The sequence below is a fragment of the Anas acuta genome, chromosome 5 (genome assembly GCF_963932015.1).
Source record: "Anas acuta chromosome 5, bAnaAcu1.1, whole genome shotgun sequence".
NCBI lineage: Eukaryota > Metazoa > Chordata > Aves > Anseriformes > Anatidae > Anas > Anas acuta.
Genome location: NC_088983.1, coordinates 36,803,178 through 36,822,531, shown reverse-complemented (window position 1 = coordinate 36,822,531; position 19,354 = coordinate 36,803,178). Strand labels below are relative to the sequence as shown.

The window sequence follows — 19,354 nt, the reverse complement described above, 5'->3', positions numbered from 1 at the left end:
CAGCACCCTGCTGGCCGTGAGCTTCTCTTTCTGCATCCTTTCTGAACAGCTGGAGCGCCTGCCCTGAGTATGAAGAAACGAGCAGTGCCCTGCTAACATGAAGAGTGTCTGTAGGATCCACCATGGGGTCCAGGCCGCGTTTCCCCAGGCTGGGGCTGCCAGCGGGACTGTGACCGCTGGCCTGGGCATGAGTTCCTGCTTCAATCGCTGTGACCTGCCTGTGGTGTCGGCTGCCCATGGGCTTCACGTGCTCGGCTAGTGAAAGCAAAATGCTTTGGGAAAAGTGCCCTCCTGTGCTCTGTATGGTGCAGCTCAGAGCCCTGGGCACTCATCAGCCACCTGGATGCCCAGCACCATGCTGCCTCGGCTAGTATCAAACCATGGGTGTGAGGGGGCTGCTGGGGGACACAGACCTTCCCCAAGGCCAGGGGCAGGTGCTTCCTGTTGAATTCCTCTGGAGCATCGGCTGCTGGCTGAAAAAATGTCTTTACCATAGTCAGGGACTGGAACAGGTGTCCTGGTGAGGTGGTTAATGCCCTGGACAAGCCAGCAGACATGAAGTGTTTGGACAATGCCCTCAGTAATGTGCTTTAACTTCTGGGTAGCCCCGAGGTGGTCAGGGAGCTGGACTCGATGATCTTTGAAGGTCCCTTCCAATTTCTTCCTTAGTGAAATTGGCATTATCCCTCAGTGCAGCCATTGTTTGCCTTACGCACCCTATAGCGGTGCCTGTGGATTTCCAAGCACTCTGCACCTGGCTGTAATGTAATGTCATTTTCAAGGTCCCTTCCAACCTATCCTATCCTATCCTATCCTATCCTATCCTATCCTATCCTATCCTATCCTATCCTATCCTATCCTATCCTATCCTATCCTATCCTATCCTATCCTATCCTATCCTATCCTACTGTACTCTATTCTATTCTACTCTTTTCTTTTCCAATTTCTTTTGTATTCTATTTATTCTCTATTCTATTTCTTCTCTACTCTGTTCTGTTCTAGTCCATTCTATTCCATTTCATTCTGTTCTGTTCTAATTCTATTCCATTCCGTTGCATTCTGTTCAATTCTATTCTGTTTTTTTGTTTGTTTGTTTGTTTTGTTTTGTTTTTGTTTTTCCATTCCAATTAGTCCTATTCTATTCTATTCTATTCTATTCTATTCTATTCTATTCTATTCTATTCTATTCTATTCTATTCTATTCTATTCTATTCTATTCTATTCTATTCTATTCTATTCTATTCCTATTCCTATTCCTATTCCTACTCATCAATCCACTCCACTCCACTCCGACGCTGGAAATAGCACAGCGCCCTACACGGATCGCTGTGCCGATGCAGCGTAGCAACTCCTCCTGAAAAAAAAAAAAAAATAGTTTATAAAAAATAATAATAATAAAAACCCACAACCCCCAACCCCCGGCGGAGCGCGCGGCCCCTTTAAGCCCTTGTCCCCGCCCGCTGGGCGCGGGGCGGGCCGTGTGGCGCGGCGGCGCGCGGCGGCGGCGGGGCGGGACCTGGCGGCGGCGGCGGCGTCGTGGTCGCGGGTCGGCGGCTCCGGGACTCGCGGCCGCCCAGCGCCAGCCCCAGCCCCAGCCCCAGCCCCGCGCCCGGTGAGCGGGGCCGGGAGCAGGACCGGGAGCGGCAGCGGTGGCCGTGCTCCGTCCTTCGTCCCGCGGCGGGAGCTGCTGCCGGAGGGCAGGTGGGGGCGCCCGGCTGGGATTCACCGCGGAAAGGGGGGCGCGGGGAGGGCACGGGGGGAAAAGTTGTGAACGGGGGGCGCATGGGTCTCCTCCAGCACCCCTCCTCCTCCTCCTCCTCCTCCTCCTCCTCCTCCTCCTCGGCCGGGCTGCGCGGGGAGGGCAGTGCCTGCCCTTCAGCAGGCGCTCCGGTGCCTCTCCCCTTTTGTTCTCCCCCGCAGCCCCCCGAGGTGCTGTGCAGAGGGGGCTCCCCCCGGCCGGGACCTGCCCCGGCACAGCTCTGTTCCCACTGGCAGCGCTGCGGGGCACGCTCCTGCCTTGTTACAACCCGCGTGGTGCTCCCGGTCAGGGCTTGGCGAGCGGAGCTCCGGGAAGAAAATAAACTTCTTCCTCTCCTGGAGACTGCGCTGCCCTCCGCAAGCCGCTCGTTACATAAACGGGTGTTTTATGGAGCGGCAGGGAAGGCAGCGCTGCCTGGAAGCAGGCAGGTTTCTTTAAGGGGGAGCTGGAATGAAGGCAGTGTGCCTGGAAGACCCGTAATGTAATCTGGCTGCCTCGCTCTGGCCGGCTTTTAAAGCCGAAGGTGGCTGTCATCGCCGGGTGGTATTGCAGCTCCTGGCAGAGCAGGGTGGCACATGACAGCGAAGCCACAGCCTCATCCTGGAGCAGTCCCTGTAAAAACCCGGTCGTCCCCGGGCTGCTGCTTTCACAGCTTTTAGCATATGCAGATGTTTCAAAGCCTGGGAAAGTAATGACCTGCGAGCTGAAATTTCCCAGCTGCCTTACGGTAGGTAGTGGGGGGGATTTGGTTCTGCCACCTTCTCTCTGCTGTCATGCAAATCGGCCACCTGTGGTCTTTGGGGAGGGCCGGGTGTCCTTGAGCTGCTGAAACAGCTCCCAGGCAGCTCCCAGCAGCGTGTGAAGGTTGCTGGAGCTCGCGGGAGCTGCTGGGGGAACCGGCAAGCAGCGGGTGCCGAAGTCACTGGAGGTTTGTCCTGCCCGCAGCGTAGTGGTTTTGATGGGATTAGTTCTGTCTTCTGATCACGCCTGCTTCCAGCTGCTTTATTCCTGCCTGGAGAGCTGCTTCGGCTCGCAGCAAGAGCAATCTGTAGTGGTCATAACCTCAGCTCCTGCGCCGTGCAGCCCCTTAGCTGCTTGGGTTTCTGTCTGCGGCTGTTCCCCTTGCATCACTTCTCCTTTTTTATCACCGTATTTGCTCATACCACACCTACCAGCTGCCCCGCCACCCAGATGCGTCTCTTGTTCTGCTTTTGTGAGGAAACAGATAAAAGCTGCCAGCCCCTGTCAGCGCAGGCAGGTTTCACACAGCACCCGGAGTCTGTGTTGGGCCACCGCTGTTTTTTTTTATTTTTCCTCCTTTCTTCCTTTGTATTTGTTCTCGCTAATCTGCTATCTTCCCAGAGCAGCCTGTGAGGATCTGCGTGAAAGGTCAGTTTCTCGCAAGTCTCCTTCCTCCAGTGTTTTCCAGCCCTCTTCCTGCCAGCTCCCTGCCTGCTGCAGGGGCTCCCCGCGGCCGCTGAGCCCCGGTAGGCTGCAGCAGGCAGCTGATCCCAGCTCATCGGGCTTCTGCAGCCTCCTCTCCTGAAAGATTTGGGGGCAGGGGGCAGCGGGGGTGGATTTCTGCTTCAGGAGCATGTGAGTAGAGACACGCAGGCCTTTCTTAGAGCAGGAAAGGGGAAGACTTAATGCATGTGTAGCAAAGATGTTTGCTCGTAGTGCGGTATCAGTCGCGGGGGATTTCTCTTGCCAGAAATCCAGTAGTCTCTAATTATGTTTATCCAACCGTCGTGACAAGTGTCAGGTCTCTTGAAATGCCATCATACACATTTAATCTGTTTTGAAGCTGCTCTGGGTGCAAATGGAATTATTCCAGGTGCAGTGATTGAACCCCCAACGCAGGGGTAGTAGCTGGGGACTGGTAGATGGCTTCAAAGAAGTGCTTTCTGTTTCGGTCCTGTGTAATTCTCCAGGCTTTGCCTTTCTGTAGTCATGTAGCATTTTCCTGGACTCTGCTAGCAGTCTTCTTTGTTGAACAGAAAGGTGATCGTAAGCTTAACCAGTGGAGACACTTGGTATAAATTTCAGGAAGCGAGCTTTTGTATACAGCAAGAAATACTTGCACCAGCGTTTGTGTGCTGTTTGCTTTGGTACCAGCACTGGAAACTGGTGCTCTCTCGCAGGAAGCGTGGTGTTTGCACTCTGTGGTGCAGGCTGCAGGCAGGGTGTTTTCAGACAGAGCTGAGCGATGCTAATAAAGAGAATTTTTCTTGTGGTAATGCCCAAAGCATGCTTTGGCATGACCCATGCCTTTTTTTTTTTCCTCTGAAGGCTCCCAAAGACCAGTGACAGCCTGGCCTATTGTTTGCTTCCTAATATATTTGTTTCAAACTGATGGTATTTGTGATAATTCAAGGCAGTTTAATAAGGGGGATCATGCTGTAGAAGAGCTGCAGGATCAGAAGTTGGAGGTATAAAACTCCTACCTCTTGCCCTTGGCTTCCACTGCCCCCTTCCCCCAGCTTCTGGCTTTCTCTGCTGAAGCTCTGAACAATGGGCAGGCCCGGAAAGTGGAGCACGCACTGAGAACCTTCTCCACGGCAAAAAGGATCAATGTGTCTCGTGTCACTCTGGTGATTCCCCAAGGGAAACAGCGAGCCTGGCAGCCAGCCCACCCAGCCGTAAATTTGCTTCCCAGTTGCAAGCGGGCAGTAAGTGGAAGGGGACGTTCGTCCCCTCCGCAGCCATAACGTGCTAGGCAAGGTGAAACGCAGCCTTTGGAGATGGTAGGAGCAGGGAAAAGGGGAGCTGCCTTCTGGAAGCCTTCGGGGGAAACACTGCATCGTATTTATGCTGTGAACTAGAACGGCTTTCGGTCCGGCGATGTGAACTCATTGCTCTGTGAATGACTTTTTCCTCGTAGATGCTTGAACTTGCTAGTCTGAAGTGTGCTCCATTTTAACCTCCTGCTCAGAAGTGAACTGGGTTTAATGCCGTGTCTGTCCTCAGCTTACACTGCTTCAAAATGGTTCTGGATTTTTGTTTAAACTTTAAAACTGTTTATGTTTTCTCTCAACTCATTTTCCTTTTGGTTTGTAGTTAAACGTTTCTGTGGTTTGCTGCTGCTCCTGGTTGTCTCTTCCATTGGTTTAATGGGGCTTTGTAATAAAGTGAGTGGGAATTGAAAGAGTCTGTGATCAAAACCAAGTTTGAATCTTGCCTGGGGATGAAGATAGGTGAACAAAGAAAATTGCTCTGGAATATTGGATCGCTCTGCAGGACTGTAAGGGAAAGTATCTTTTAAGAGGGAAATCCTGTTTATGCTATGGTCTTAAAAAATAAAAAAGATCTGATTTCTTTAAGAGAGCTTGAGAGAGTGATGTTCTTATGCTGTAAATAAAATACAGGCCTTTCAATAGATTTGCACCTTGTCTCATTTTCAGCAGTAGCTGTTAAGGTAGCTGCATTTGAAAGGAGTTGTAACTTGGATATCTAGTTCTAAATGTATAGATTAATTAAATGCTTGAATGTCCTTAACCCATTTAAAACGTTCATGATTTTTTTCTTTGTAAATAACTTCTGAAAAGTTCTCAAGGAATAGATCCTGAAGCAGCCTGCCCCGATACAATCGCATTAAAACCTCTTTAAGTGAGGGGGGGGGGAAATGTATGGTGGGTGTGTGTTGCTCTCGAATGATCCCAGATGTGAAAGAAAATTGATGTTCAGTGAAGAAGACTTACAGTAATTTGTCATCCTGTGCTGTGTGTGGGTACATCATACTTGAAAGCTGAGGCAGAAACTGCTGCAAAAATAGCCTGTATAGGTTTTCCCTCAGTGTCGGTACGTGGCCTGAGGAGAACCCCTTCTGCACCGCGACACGGGCCTGCGAGGGCGACTGACATCTCTGCCTAAAAAGGAGAAGTGCAGAAAGTCCAGAGCAACCCTCTGGGGATGTAAAACTTTCGCTCTGAGAGTGTAAAACCTTCACTTGCCCACCTGCTGCTGCGTGTGCCACCGATGGCCCAGTGGCTGCATGTGGGGGGGATGATGCTTTGAACCCAGCTCCTCTCCAAGGCCCCTCGCTCCTTCTGAAGGTGCAGAAGGGGCATCCTGCTTGCTTCAGGGGATGAAGGCTCCTGCTTCTCCTGTAATTGAAATCTAATGGTATGTCCTTATAAAACTACGGCATTATTGCAGAGAGCTGTGTGATCCTGAAATGCTGCAAGCTGCTTCTCTGATGTGCGACAAAAAATATGCTGGAAATTCATCGTAGGATTTGAGAGCAGAGGCTGTAAAACCGTACAACTCTGCTAATAGAGATCTGTTCTTTTTTGTGGGTGTGGGGAGCTGGGTTGTATGATCGGGGGTGTGTGTTTTGGTAAGCTTATGATAATTCGAGTGAGAGACACAAAGAGGAGCTTGCTTTTAATTTCATTAGCTGCGGGACCAGCTCCAGTCAGCTGCTGGTTTGCTGCGTGACTGTCTTGCAGGACTGGCATGCTTCTGAAAATCACTAAGTTGACATTTAAATAATGTCACGTTTCATTAAATAATGGGACGTTTAACAAACAAGAGCTGTAAGCAGGCGAGGCAGAAATTGCTTCTCCCAGCCGCAGAGCTTTTACTTTCGCTTTTGGACACTCAGCTCGCCCAGTTTGCCGTCAGAGGCTGTGCTTTCCACAGCAGAGAAAGTTTCCTGGTTGCCTTACTAATAACCACCTCTTCTTTTCACCTCTTTGAAATGTTAGTATTAATCCTAAAATAAAAGGGTGGGGGGATAAGACACTGTAAGTTACACCTGTGTTTTTCTGGTTCCACAGAAGTAAATATCCTTTCTCCTATGCTTGTTTGGGAAGTACGTGCAATTTGTGGTCGCTCCTTTTTTTATTTGTGAAGGTGTGTGTGTGTATCTGGTAGCTGGACTTGATGCAATTCTACGTTGTGTATTTTGGGTAACTTTTCTCAGAAGTTTGTCCCATCAAAAAAAAATTCATGAAGCTCGGGTACTGCTGAAAAACTTCTTTCAGTAACTCTCTGCTGTGCTTGAAACCATGATCCATTCCCCTCCTGAGGTTTTTAAATGGGTTGTGTGCGGGTGGTGTTGAATGTTCTTTGTGTATAACTTGTGCCGTAAATCTCAAACCCAGGTAAGAATTTTGTGGGTAATGCCTGAATCAAGCATATCTGCGTGCCTGTGTCCTAAAAACATAATAGAACTGCTTCTACCCACCGCTTTGGGACTCTTTTATGTGCCAGGGCTGCTCTTATCCCTTATGTATATATTCATAGCTGATGCTTACTTTTTTTGTGCATTCCTAGGTGTGCGAATCAACCTATCATCACGGAATCGTCACTTTTATCATACTGACTTGACAACGGTTGGATGCCAGCTCGTGTCAACACCAGGTAAGATGAAAGTTAATGTGCTTACTTGTTTTTTCCTCTTTGCTTTTTAAACTTTTGTCCAAACGCTGGTGACTTTTCCCTAGAGTAAAGTCACGCTGTGCTGCCTTCCATATTGCTCTTCTGTGACGACACATCCGCGTGCTGCTAGCGGATGCTAGTTCCTGTTTTGAAATCTAGTGCTCTGAAATGCCTTATTAGGAACCGACTCCTTTATAGCCATAACTCAGCCTTTTCCTGATACCTCTGTAACCTGTTCTTTATGCTGTTTGGCTATCACAAGTATCACAAGATGTTTTTTTCCTTGGTGTTCTTTACCCCTTACCACTCCTTGGCGGTGTTCTAGAAGCTGTTGACCTCCTTTGTCTTCTAGAGTTAACCGTGCATGATAAGCCACCTGTCTTATCTGATCTTTTCCGTAGAACAAAAAATTATTTTTTTGTGTGTATGCCTGCTTCCAAATGCTATCCTTGAAAAGATACCACAGAAAGATATATATATATATAATAATAATATATATAATAATATATATATATATATATATATATTTGTGAATCAGTGGCAAGAAACTACCTGGATATGTCTTTCAAGGAATTAAATATCAAGCTGTTCTTCGGACCTTACAATTTGGACTCTTTTTTTAAGAGAAGGGATGTATATTGAGCAGGGGGGAGTAAATCCCTCTAATGCTTTCAACAAGGTTATTATTCAGTACTCTAGGAGAGTCCTGGTGCTGACGGAACTAATGTGAGCCTTTGTCCTGATGCTAATCAGAATAGGGATAATTCCTCCTGTTCCCCCTTCATCCCCCAGATCCTGCTAGCAGCGATGAGGCATTAAGTTCCTCTGCTGCCTCTTGCTGTGCTGGCCTGTTGTCCTTGTTTCCTGCAGCAGCTACCTTGAGTGCAAAGGCTTAGCTTGAGTTTTGAGGGGTCTCGCTAGGAGTGCTCGTTGAAATCTTTAGAGATTTTCTGGATGCTCCCAAGAGGTACTTGTACACTTCACTTAAAGGCACGTCTTGGTGGATGTGTGTGCTTATTTTTCATATCGTTGTGTGAGAAAATAGCTTTTCGTTGATGAAAGATACATTGGGCTTGAAGGTAGCGGCATCCTTTGCTACATGTTGGGACATGCGACTGAAAAAATGCAAGTAGGCACGTAGGTGAAACTTAGAAGGCATTCTTCCTTTTGTCTCTTTCCTCCTTCCTTGGCAAGAGCAAACAGGTATTGTTTCTCACATGTTTTTAAAAACCCTTAAGGAGACTAACTTTTGATCGTGACTCCAAAGGCCTCTAAGTCTTTCTAGGAGGAATGTATATGCAAGCAATGTATTGTTTTATTTTACATATTATGTATTTTATGTTTATTTATGTTTATGCCAATGATCTCCTCCCAGTCTAAAGATTACCTGCATGGCAGTAGAGAGAAGAACTTATATGCTAGGCATATAGTGATATATGACTTAGCATTTAACAGAAAAATAGTTTACTAAAAACCATGCCTTTTCACCAACTTCTGTTTGTGGCTACGGGCAGGAGGTTGTAGTGAAGACACTGGATAGGGCTGGTGTTGGAAGGTCAGACAAAAGCATTAGGAAAATACCTTGCAGATCAAGAAAGGAAGGGTTGAAGTGTACCCAGTTAGCCTCTTTAGCCTTTCCTCAGCAGTACAAAGCTGAGGGGAAGATCATCTTTGTGCTTGTAAAAGCAGGTCTCCTAGCACAGCTGCTTGGTTTGTGATAGCGGGTTCTCTGGGGATAGCTGGTGACAATCCTCAGTGGATAATCTGTCCTGAGTCCGGCTGAGCTGGCCTTCTGGTGAATTTGTAAGGGAGTTTGCTGTCTTTCACTAGGGACTGTTCTCCCTGCAGGGTGTTTTGAGACCCTCTTTAGTGTCAGCACTGAACAGCGGGACAGGAGGGATTTAGACAGGCTAAAGAGCTTCCCCGGAAGACAGAAACTGAGTGCATCCGCTCAGCTAGCAGATGTGTATCAGCCCGGTGTTCTTCTGTTTTGATGGAGCATTTTTCTTACGTGCAGAATTGGAAAGGCATGAAGTGATGATATAAAAATCTGTATGCGTAGCCCAAAAACTTGCGGTTTGAAATGTCTAGGTAAGCTGAACTCAAAGTCTGTGAAAGAGTACTGGGGAGGAGAGAGAAAAGCATCTTCTGATGGGGCCTATCTGAGGAGAATGATGTAAACCATTTGGGGCTGGGAGTCCAGAGCCAAAACTTCTTGCTAGTGACTGTACACAGGTGAGGAGCCCAGTGTCTCCCTGAAGTGAACTTGCATGGAAGCATTAGCTGCAGGAAGGGGTTTATGAGCACTTTTGAACAGGAATCTTTCGTTGATTCTGATGCGCATGTGTGGCTGGGCTTTATCTTTTTTTCCTTTGCTCTCAGTTGGCCTTTGCAGGGCATTTCCTGTGAGCGCGAGCCCTGTGCTTACAGATAGCAATCTATCACTTCTCAGCGTAATGTTGGTCTTGTACGATACGGAACAGTCATCCTGAAATGGGGTGGAGGTGTGTGAGAGAGAAGGAACTTGAGGCTGCAGTGCAGAAGACAGGATTCCTCTTTCCTGTTATTTTTACCCTGAGAAGTGAGAACAGAAGGGAGATTGCAGAAGCATTTCTGAACAGACCCTGTTCAGAGTTTCCCATAGGGCCTCGGATGCTCTCTAGCCTGCACTTACATGTCTTTCCCCGTGTCTGCTCTATCAGCGTGGGACATGGAAAGCCTAGCACCTGGGTGTGTGTATCAGTGCTGGCTGCTCTGCTGTGGGCTGGTGCACACCAGCATCCCTCCATGCATACCTACAGACTCTTCTTGGTTTTAATTTTTCATCCGTATTTATCCCTTAGTGGGAAGCTAGAGTTTTTAATTAGCATAGTTTAGCCATTAACTAACACATCAAGGGTCAACGTGGGTGGCGATATGTCTCACCTCACCTCTGGGTGGGAGGTGGGACTCAGCACAACATGAGGGTGGTATTTCCCCTTTGATTTGGGAAGGGAGTCGTGCTTCTGACTTCTGTGCTCTCTAAAACAAGCTGTGGTGAGGTGACCTGGGTTCACGTGAGATCTATAGCTTGACTTGATTCTTCTGTACAAGGGTGGGACCTTCACATGAAGGTGCTTGGGGGAATGGGTGTCACCCATGTCCTTGCTGTGTCTGCTCACAGAAATCAGCAGTGTGGTTGGTCTGCCATTCACTGGTCCGAATCCTCTCTTTTTTCCAACAGGAAGGGCTCTGCAGTGAGGTAAAAAGCAGACTTCTCTGGTTCAGCAAATCTGTCATAAAAGTTGCAAGAAAAGACAACTGTTTGTTAATGAGCATCATAGTTATTGATGTGTAACTTATAGAGAGGGGTTTTGGGAGCAGAAACTCACCTCTATATTGGTAGAGCAGCAGTTTTATGGCAGCAAGAGTCTGGGAGGAAGCCGTTGATGTGAAATATTCATCTGAAAAACAGCTTGTTACAGAAACCTGTCGTAGTAAATCTCCTGTTGGAGAGGTATGTCACCTGAAGATAGGTCTGTTGCAGTGTAGGTTGAAACCTGTCATTGCCTCTTTTTTAATATGGATGACTTGCAGGAGGTGTTTGTTAGATTCTTCAGAAAAACTTGGGCTCTTTTGAACTAAAACGAGGCTGCCTTGCATAATGTGTGAAGTTGAACAGGAAGATGGGAAAGTAGAGGTGTATACACACAAGACTTTTGAAAGGGACTGAACTCTGAAATTGGAAGAAATCGAAGCATTTGAGCCACTGAATGTTAAACAGTTGGCACTCATGCTTCTGGATTCTCTCAACCTGGATGTGAAGGTGATGCCTGGGTGTGCGCTGCCTCTTGTAAGTCCCTCTCTGTTGCCCTGCTTGCTCTGCATACCTGTGCCCATTCTTCTCTGCCATCTCCAGCACAGTGCTAATGTATTGGTAGGTGCTGACTGAAGAGGAGGATTTGAATCAGAAATGCTGCTTTTTGCAGAATTGTGCACTTGCTGCAGCCTCTCCAGGTGTTGCTCCAGACAAGCCTTACTGAATTTAAGATGTGATTTCTCTGAGGTACTTAGTGACAAGGAACCATATTTGCTAAAGCAGGCTGGTATGTAACAGTCCTCCAGTGTGCATGTGACTGTGGCATAACAGGTTCCTGCTGTCTCAAGTGTACCTTGTTATGTGTTTTTTTTTTTTTTATTGCAAGTGTTTAACAGGCTCCGAGTACATAGAGGAATTTTGCACCACCTTTCTATGTAAAGTGGTACTTCAAGCTATTGAGAGATGTTATTTGGCTTAGGCAATACAGCACCTTAACAAGGACAAGCACATATCCTAAATTCCGTGTGGGTATAGACGTAGGTGCTGTACAGCACCTCAGAGAAGTTCAAAGCATCACCACTTTATTCACTTCCAGAACTTCATGCTAGGCGCTCAGTTCATATAACGCCCACAGGTGGGAGATTTTATAGGATGGGTGCAGTAAGGAGTGCAGAGTTTCTTCTTTTGTCGTTCAAGACATGAAGAACAATATTAAATGTAAAATCAATAAATTCTATCTATTTTGTTTCCTCTAGGACTCGTGATCATCTTAGCATTCCTTCTGTGTCCTTTTCGGATACAGAGCCAAAATTGTTGTACGTGATGGTAGTAGAATTTGCTGTAAGTGTAGCAGGCAGCCTGTTTTTCAAGTAGAGGCAACTTTTTGGAGAAGGGTGAGGCTAAGGAGGAGCTGATAAGATACTTTAAGCAGGCCTTTTGAAGCTGGCTTAACTCATTAGTTATGCTGGGATGAGCCCATGAATTCAGTAGTGTTATTTCAGGCCTGCACCATGAAGGCGATTGTTACACTCTGTATGTGATGCGTGAAAGACTGCTGTGGAAACGCTCTCTCCTTTTCAGAGAAGAGAAATAAAATAAGAATATTGGAAATAGAGTACATGGAGTCCCTTGGTGAGTGTGCTCAGCAGTAGGTGATGCTGGGCCTGCCACCCAGGAATCAGATGCTGAGGAGGGTATTTAAGTTGCAGTGACTTTGAAAACAGACTGCCCAGGAGGCTCTATTAGCATTTAAGGAAACAAACACACAAGGGAGGTTAGGAAAGGTGATTAGTCCAGGCAGCATTAATGCAAGCTTTGCACAGTGCCATGCATGGCTGTTGCCTGGGCTTCTCTGCATGCTTCCTGCCAGTCAAAGCCTCTGGCATCTGCAGGAAATGGAGCAATGAGCTGGGTGAGCTCATTGATCACATGAATTTTTTCACAGTAGATCAATTTCCTTAGCTCTGTGTCTGTCTGTAATTGAGATGTAATCTATAGTGTGCTAGGCAATGCTCTCAGACGGGGACACAAATGACAATTAAAGGCAAGTAGCGTGCAGTGGAGGAAGGGAGGGGAAAAAAGAGCATAGAAAAATGTAACTAATTATAACTAGCCCGTTTCTTCTGTGTGCATAAAGGTTTCTTAAGTTCTTGTCCCATATAGCGTAAAAACATGTTTGCCCAGAAAGACAAACTTTTTCCCTTCCTGTCTTCCCCCCCTTCATCCTTGGATGAAAACAAGCATTATAGTACATAAATCTGTTAGGATAGATAAAGCATTTCCATACATATAAAGATGATGTTTTCAAACACCTCTGCAGTCTCTCATGCTTTCAGTGGTAAACCCAGGGATCAGGAGTATTATTTGTCTATAGATGTTTCTTTTTAGTGTGTTTTGCAAAAGCTATTTTAAGCAATTCAATCCTGTTTAGCTTACTGATTTTAAAAGGTTAAACCTGTTCTTTTTCCCTGATACTGCTGTGGAGAAGATGTTGCTGGGGTGAGGCTTACCCTTGGATAGCTTGGCTGTGTTATTTATAGGTAGCCCTCTGTAACCCGGGATGAACTTCTCTGATGCCTTCTGGAATAAGAAGGGCTAAAATACAGAAGCTAGAACTCATTGCATAAAAATTGTATGTGGATTTACTTCCACAATTAACGTCCATTTCCAGTGTAATGTGTGGCTGCTGCGTGCCTTTTACTGCGGTGCGCGACTTCATTATGTTGTGGTTTTTACAGTGTGTGGCTGTAAGGCTGCCAGGCTCCCAGCTGCTTGTGAAGGGCTGTGCCAGCCACCCCGGTGTTCCAGGTGGTGCCTGGGGAGCCCACGACCCTGTTTTTGCACGGGAGGATGAGAGTTTGTGCACAGGGAGGGGTGGCAGATGTGGGCATCGCTGTATCAGGGCACACGTCTTCGTTCATCTGGTCATTTGGTCTCAGGTAAGTGCCAAAGTCAGGAATACGGGGCTGTTACGTGGCCTGGAAAGGAAAAAACAGGTCTTACTGTGGAAATGCTCTTCTCAGCTGGAAAACATTAAGGTAGGAAGAAGCAGAGTAGGGTCCTGATTTTGCTTTTCATGGTGTTGCAGACTGGAGATGCACGTTTTGCTATAGCAGCTGTTAAATAAGCTACCGAATTTATCTAGGATACAAGCGTGCATGGGACAGCTATACCACAGAGTAAGATTTGCATGAATTTCTTGAACAAAAAGCCAGGATACTTTGTCCCTTTTTTTGTTGTTGTTGTTTTGTTGCCTGAATTTGAGGTGTAGTCGTGTTTGGGGAAAAGGTGGATTTGAGTACCTCTTCCCATAGTAGCACTAAGCCAGACCTCATCTGCTTTTGCATCAAACAGAATGGCTTCCTCCTCTCCAGACTTCACTGGGCAGGAAAGCTCAATTAGTGTTCAGGAAACAGAAATCCTGTTGCTCTGAGATTTCTGAATGCCTAGTGGGCAGTGACTATTAAGTATACTTTATCAACTGGGAAATCCTACCTTTGTCTGAAAAATTGCTTTACGTCTGTTCATGTAAGACTGTGAGAGTTTGGAGGGTGAAATGCTACTTTCTCCTTTCAGATCATAGTATGCCCGCTGACACAGATATAGCCATTTTGGTATCCTGCAGAATAAATGTGCTTTTCCCAGGGTTGAAGGCTTTGACTGTGTTTGTTTTTCTTCTCTACTCTGCACGATGTGATGAGCAATCGGGAGTCAGGTGAGTTCAGACCATGGCCAAGCAGCTTGAGGGCATCTCTAACACCTGAAGCTCCTTTTAATTTATGGGGAGAGAGAAAAAAAAAAACACTTTTGTCATCCATACAGTAATTAGAGGATCAAAGTGAGACTTTCTGAGGCAAAGCTTAACCGCTTTTAAGCGGGAAATAATTGTGCCTCTTTTTGTTAATGAAGTTTAACGTTGGGACTGCAGAGCTGAGAAAGCAGGCTTGGGAAAAGAAAATGCGAAATAATTCTGCCCTGTGAAATACCAGCCTCTCTCTCTGTCCCCTTTACCCTTTGCAGAGGGCAGGTGCCACATGTGCACGGTCATTTTGACCGCTGCCACTTCCTGCAGTCCTGTGTGCACATGGTGGGGTCACCCACACAGCTTCTGGTCTGCTCTGACCTTCCTTTGTTCTCCGGTTTCCCTGCTGCTTGCAGCAGAGTGTGGTGTGAGCACCACGTGCACCTATAGGTTCAGGTAATACGTAAGATATCCCCAGTTCCACATAGAAAAAACACACACACACACACAAAAAAAAAAAGCCCTAGATTTTGTCTCCACAAAATCCTCTTTTTCTGAAAAGAGTTGCTGTGGCTTTTATCACAGTTAGCCACAAGCGGAGTTAATGATACCAGACAGAAAAGAGACTGTAGAAGTGTTTGTTATGGAAGTCTGTATTTAATCTCTCCCAGTGGCTTTTGACTTGCTTAAAGCTGTGCTAGTCTTTGTGATTTCCAAGACTATTGATTTCCATACCCCTCCTACACCCTCTTGCTTCCCCCTCCCAGTCTGGAAATGCATTTAATTCTGTGATGGTTTTGCTGGCAGTAGGTTTTCCATTTCACACGGAAAAAATCTAGAGTATGGATCTTGCTAGAAATTGATTGTGAGTGACTTCTGATGGCATAGCAAATCTTATACAGGGATAATTTAGGCTGTGTGTGACACAGGATTCCTGAGTCGCAGAAGGCCTTGAAGTCAGAAGTCTGCTTTCAGCTTTCAACTTCCCTAGCTACATCCTGGAGGCTGCTAATCACAGGAGTACACCGCTTCTGCTGCTTTCCAGTGCAACGCGTGTCCTTTCGCAGCAGGATCACCAGTAAAGGAAACACATGGGGGGAAGCAGGGGAGAAAACAACAGTTAACGCTATAACAGTATCGTCAAAAACAGGGCTTTATAAGCATAACGTTGGAGTTTCTGGTCCTTAGATGAGTCTGACATCCACCTCTAAGTAAATGCTTGGCAATGGGTAAAATTCAGATTTTGGATCTCAGTTTCCTCCTGCACTTCCTGGCAGTGAGGCTGTTAACCAGGCACAGTTGCTGTCCGTGTCGCATCTCTGCTGCACTGCTTTTTTGGCTCCCTGCTTGGCAAGGGACTTGAAGTCCATATGAGAGCTGCACACCAAGAACATGGGAGTACCTCTGAGCAAACGCTTGGCTCTGCTGAAGACACTTGTGGGTTGCTCTTTTTGTATGAGTGTTCATCCCTGGGTTTCTTGCCAAGTTCTCTTCCATGGTCGGAGAGGCAAATACACAGCGATGTGTAAGACAGGGCAGCCGTGTACCAGGACTCAGGCTGGAGTGCTTTAAAGGGATGGAGAGGGGAGACCAGGACATGTTGCGACCTGGGTGGATCTGGGAGCTAGCGCTGGTGCTTGCTAATCTGGCCTGTCATTTTCCATTTTATTTACTCCTGGCACTTGGTTGTCAGAGCAGGCTTTTGTACACCATTCTTTGTGGCTTAGGCTGCTCAGCACTGCTGCAAAATCCTTCTAATCCTTTTTTTGCTATCCGTTTCTTGCAATGAAAACTCAATCGACAAAGTGAACACTTGAATTGCAGAGAGCAAGTGCAGAGTCAAGTTTTGGGAAGAATAAAGAGCCAGCAAATACGGCAAGGCCTTAGTGGGAAAAAGGGACTCTACAAAAAATGAATGAACTTGTGTGCTGTATCTTGACAGCTGTTGAAGGACTGTTAGTACCAGGGGTCTTACCTACTTGTAGAGCACTTTCACAGCCAAGTGGTACCTACCAACAAGTGATCAAATAGAAGAAAACTGAAACTGACGTGTTCTTTAAAGAGATGATGAGGATATATGGAGATTGTCCTGCTTAACTTCTGTGTGCTGTATTATAAGTTTGCTGTGTGGCAGACCCCTGTGGGGTAGCGCTGCTGGAGCAGAAGACTTCTCAGCTGTTGTGCCTGTGTTTGGCAGGACATTAGAAAGCAATGCTGCCACGTTTGTTGCAGAAGGATATTTCTTGGGTGTTCAGATCTGAGCCACCTCTATTGGCGATTATGGGCAGAGCTTTCAGGAGTTAAAGATGGCTCCAGGATAGCAGTTAAGATTTACTGTGCTAACCATCGACTCTCCTGCCAAATGCATCATAGCTCCAGAGCACTGCTGTAATCTAGTGACAAAACTTAGTCATTCAGCACTGCAGCTCTGACTGGGCTGTGGATAAAGCAGGCTGTGTTAGGGCTGAACAAAACCACTAAAGGGGCATTCTTACCCTCCTTGCGTGGCGTCTTGTAATGAAGTGCTCTGAGCCTGGCTGTCCAGGCCAGAGCAATGGCAGCACCAGTTCTTCAGAAGTTCTTCAGAAAGCCAAATCTGGTTTGGAAATCTGGTTTGGGGATGATAGGGCTGGAGGAGTGGAGTTGGGAAATAGGCATTTTCCCTCTTATCTTGGAAGTTATCTTGGAAGGAGTGACCTATTACTTTTGCTTTTAAATATGAATGAACTCATTCCCTGTACCTCAGATACAGACCATATGGTGCCCTTGGTAAACGTAGCAGATGTTCCTCTCTTGCTCTGTTTTGCTTTGTTACACAAATTCTCTTTGTTTTCTTTCTATCCTGTCTGCAGTGGGCTGTAATAGCACAGCTCCAGCGTATCAGGTTATTGCTCTGAATTTCTAAATGGGCATTGAAAAATAAAGGGCATGGGGGAACATACATAAAATGTTGCTTGAGCTGTGGAACTGAAGTGTGTGTGTATAGATGGTAACTGACCCTGAAACTCTGGTTCAGTGTGCTCAGCTGAATAGTTTCTCCTTCTGTTTTCCTGCTACTTATGGCCTCTGAACTTTGTTCTTCAGTATAAAACAATGTTCCACCCCACCTTCCTTGTGGTGGCTTATTTTAGCTCGGTTTTGCTTGTGAATGCAGTTTCTGTGCGAATCTGCCACACTTTGTATACCAGGACACTGTTGTTTCAGTGAGGAAAATGGGTATATTTTTTCCACACAAATGGTTGTTTTTTACATTTTCCCTACCGGTATAATTGTTTGTACCTGTCAGTAGTGTTCCACTTTAGTAAGGGAGGGTAGGCACGTGGTGGTGTGCCACAGCAGACAAACATCAGGGAGTGCCAAGCAGACCGCAGCGTCCCCCGCTCTGGCGTGCAGGGATTGGAAGAGTGCAGCCGTGAGGAGTTGTTCCTGGTGTCTTTGTTTGCGTGGGGTTCCTGTTTGTTTAAAGCAGTTGACACAACACAAGCGAGACTTTGGTCCTTGCTGGCGAGAGTGACTCAGCTCTTCAGAAATTGCGTCTCCTGGGGAGGTTCGGTGGGAAGAGACACCTTTCTCCACCCCCAAGGCAGTGTCAAAGGTTTGCTGCCGTGCTGACCTGTGTGCACAGCTGGAACAGGCAGGGTTGTGAGCTGATGGCATCTCGACCAGGTATAGATAAAAACAATTCTTCCCCTTTTTCTTTAAATCTAGCCTTGGTCAAAATTTCTTGCTTTTCCCCTTTCAGGGGATGTGACCTGCTAGTCTTCTGCATGTAAAGATCAGTGTGTGTCAGGAGTGATGTATTTACTAAGAAAGGTGTCAAACAGAATATGATGGTAGATTTATTTATTTATTTATGTATTTGATTTCTGTAATGTGGAGGAGGGTTTGCTGTTACTATCAAAGAAGCTGCTGTGGTTTAACAGGAAAGTTCTCCCCTCGGGTAGTAAGATGTTTGCTGATGGGAATGCTTAAGGCAAAATAGAAATATTAAATAGTTCTGGTTCTCTTTTTTTGAGGGAATCTGGATACCAACTTTCTCCATATATAAAAGACTGGAATAGTTCAGTGTGTGTGTGTGTAGAGGAGTGTCTGTGCTCACCAGCTGATACAGTGCACAGAAAAGGCACTAGCTTGTTTTTTTTTGCCCAGCCTACTGACATGCTTGTCTGGTGCTTTACTGTGGAAGGCAGTGGTGTGGGTTGGTTCCCCCTAGGGGAAGCATGGACCTCTAGAGGAGGAATTCTTTCTGTCCTTCTGGTGAAGGAAGCTGGGGAAGGTAGATGGTCCTCTCTGGGCCCAAGGGGTTTGCCCCATATCATGTTCTGCAGAAGGATGTGGTACGGAACTGCCCTTCCTGTCTGTGCTCAGAAAACGGTAGTTTTAGAACAGCTTTGGGCTGCTTTGGGGCTGGCTGGCTTCTCTTTGGGCTGTAAGCCACTTGTGATGGCGGCTCCACAGTGATCCTCTTGTGCTGAGCTTCGTAGCATTTGAGGCCTAGTAGTAGCTACGTTCACTGAGGCAAGGTGCTCTTGCAGGCAGGTCCAGGTGCAAAATGGTGCAGCTTGCGGATAGCCCCGAGCACTGTGGCTGCCTGGTCAGGCCTCTGGGCAGAGCCAGGCCATGGGCCACACTGTTAAGTATCTGCTTGTGTAGGAGCCTGAACCCTAGGGACCTGTTTGTTGGGAGGAAAGGTGAATCTGGGGACATTGGGATTAATGGTAGAGTGATTTGGTTACAATAGATTGCGCTAAAAGTTTAATGCTTTCCTCAGTAGAAGAGAAAACCCTGGGAGTGAGACCTGCTGATAGCCGTGTTTGGGAGCAGGACCAGGATCCTGCGAGCTCCGCTGGGGCCAGTTACAAAAACGCAGGGAGGCAGCTATTGGAGGCAGCTATTTCATCTCTGTCCTTAATCGGAAGAGGAACAGCCACGCTGGGAGTGGTGGAATGCAAGTAGAGGCCAGATAAATGTTAAGGTATCAGAGAGACGGATCTCTTAATGTTTTCCTCTGTAGTACAAAGGTCTTTAAGGTGCTGCTGCCAAAATGTACAACCTCTCAAAAAAAAGCTTAAACTGAGGGACAAGATTCACGTTCAAGATGATTGGAGGTGGTTAGTAGTGAACTTGGTTTCTGTCCTACTGCTCTGAGTGTTTTACTCTCCACTGCTATTGC

At 46.8% G+C, this 19,354-nt stretch overlaps 1 protein-coding gene across 5 annotated transcripts in view; it reads left to right on the top strand.

Annotated features, from left to right (window-relative positions):
• The first annotated feature begins 1,498 nt into the window (after window positions 1-1,498).
• The window catches only part of SUSD6 (sushi domain containing 6), a 79,330-nt gene continuing 61,474 nt past the window's right edge, over window positions 1,499-19,354 (top strand). The window contains exons 1-2 of one of the 5 annotated variants that reach the window (XM_068684161.1): window positions 1,499-1,701; window positions 7,037-7,123. The gene's annotated coding sequence lies outside the window, so the exon portion shown is untranslated. Of the gene's footprint in view, window positions 1,702-2,466; window positions 2,487-2,994; window positions 3,149-7,036; window positions 7,124-17,710; window positions 17,848-19,354 lie in introns of those variants that run through there. The other 4 variants (XM_068684157.1, XM_068684159.1, XM_068684158.1 and 1 more) reach the window with 4 other exon arrangements.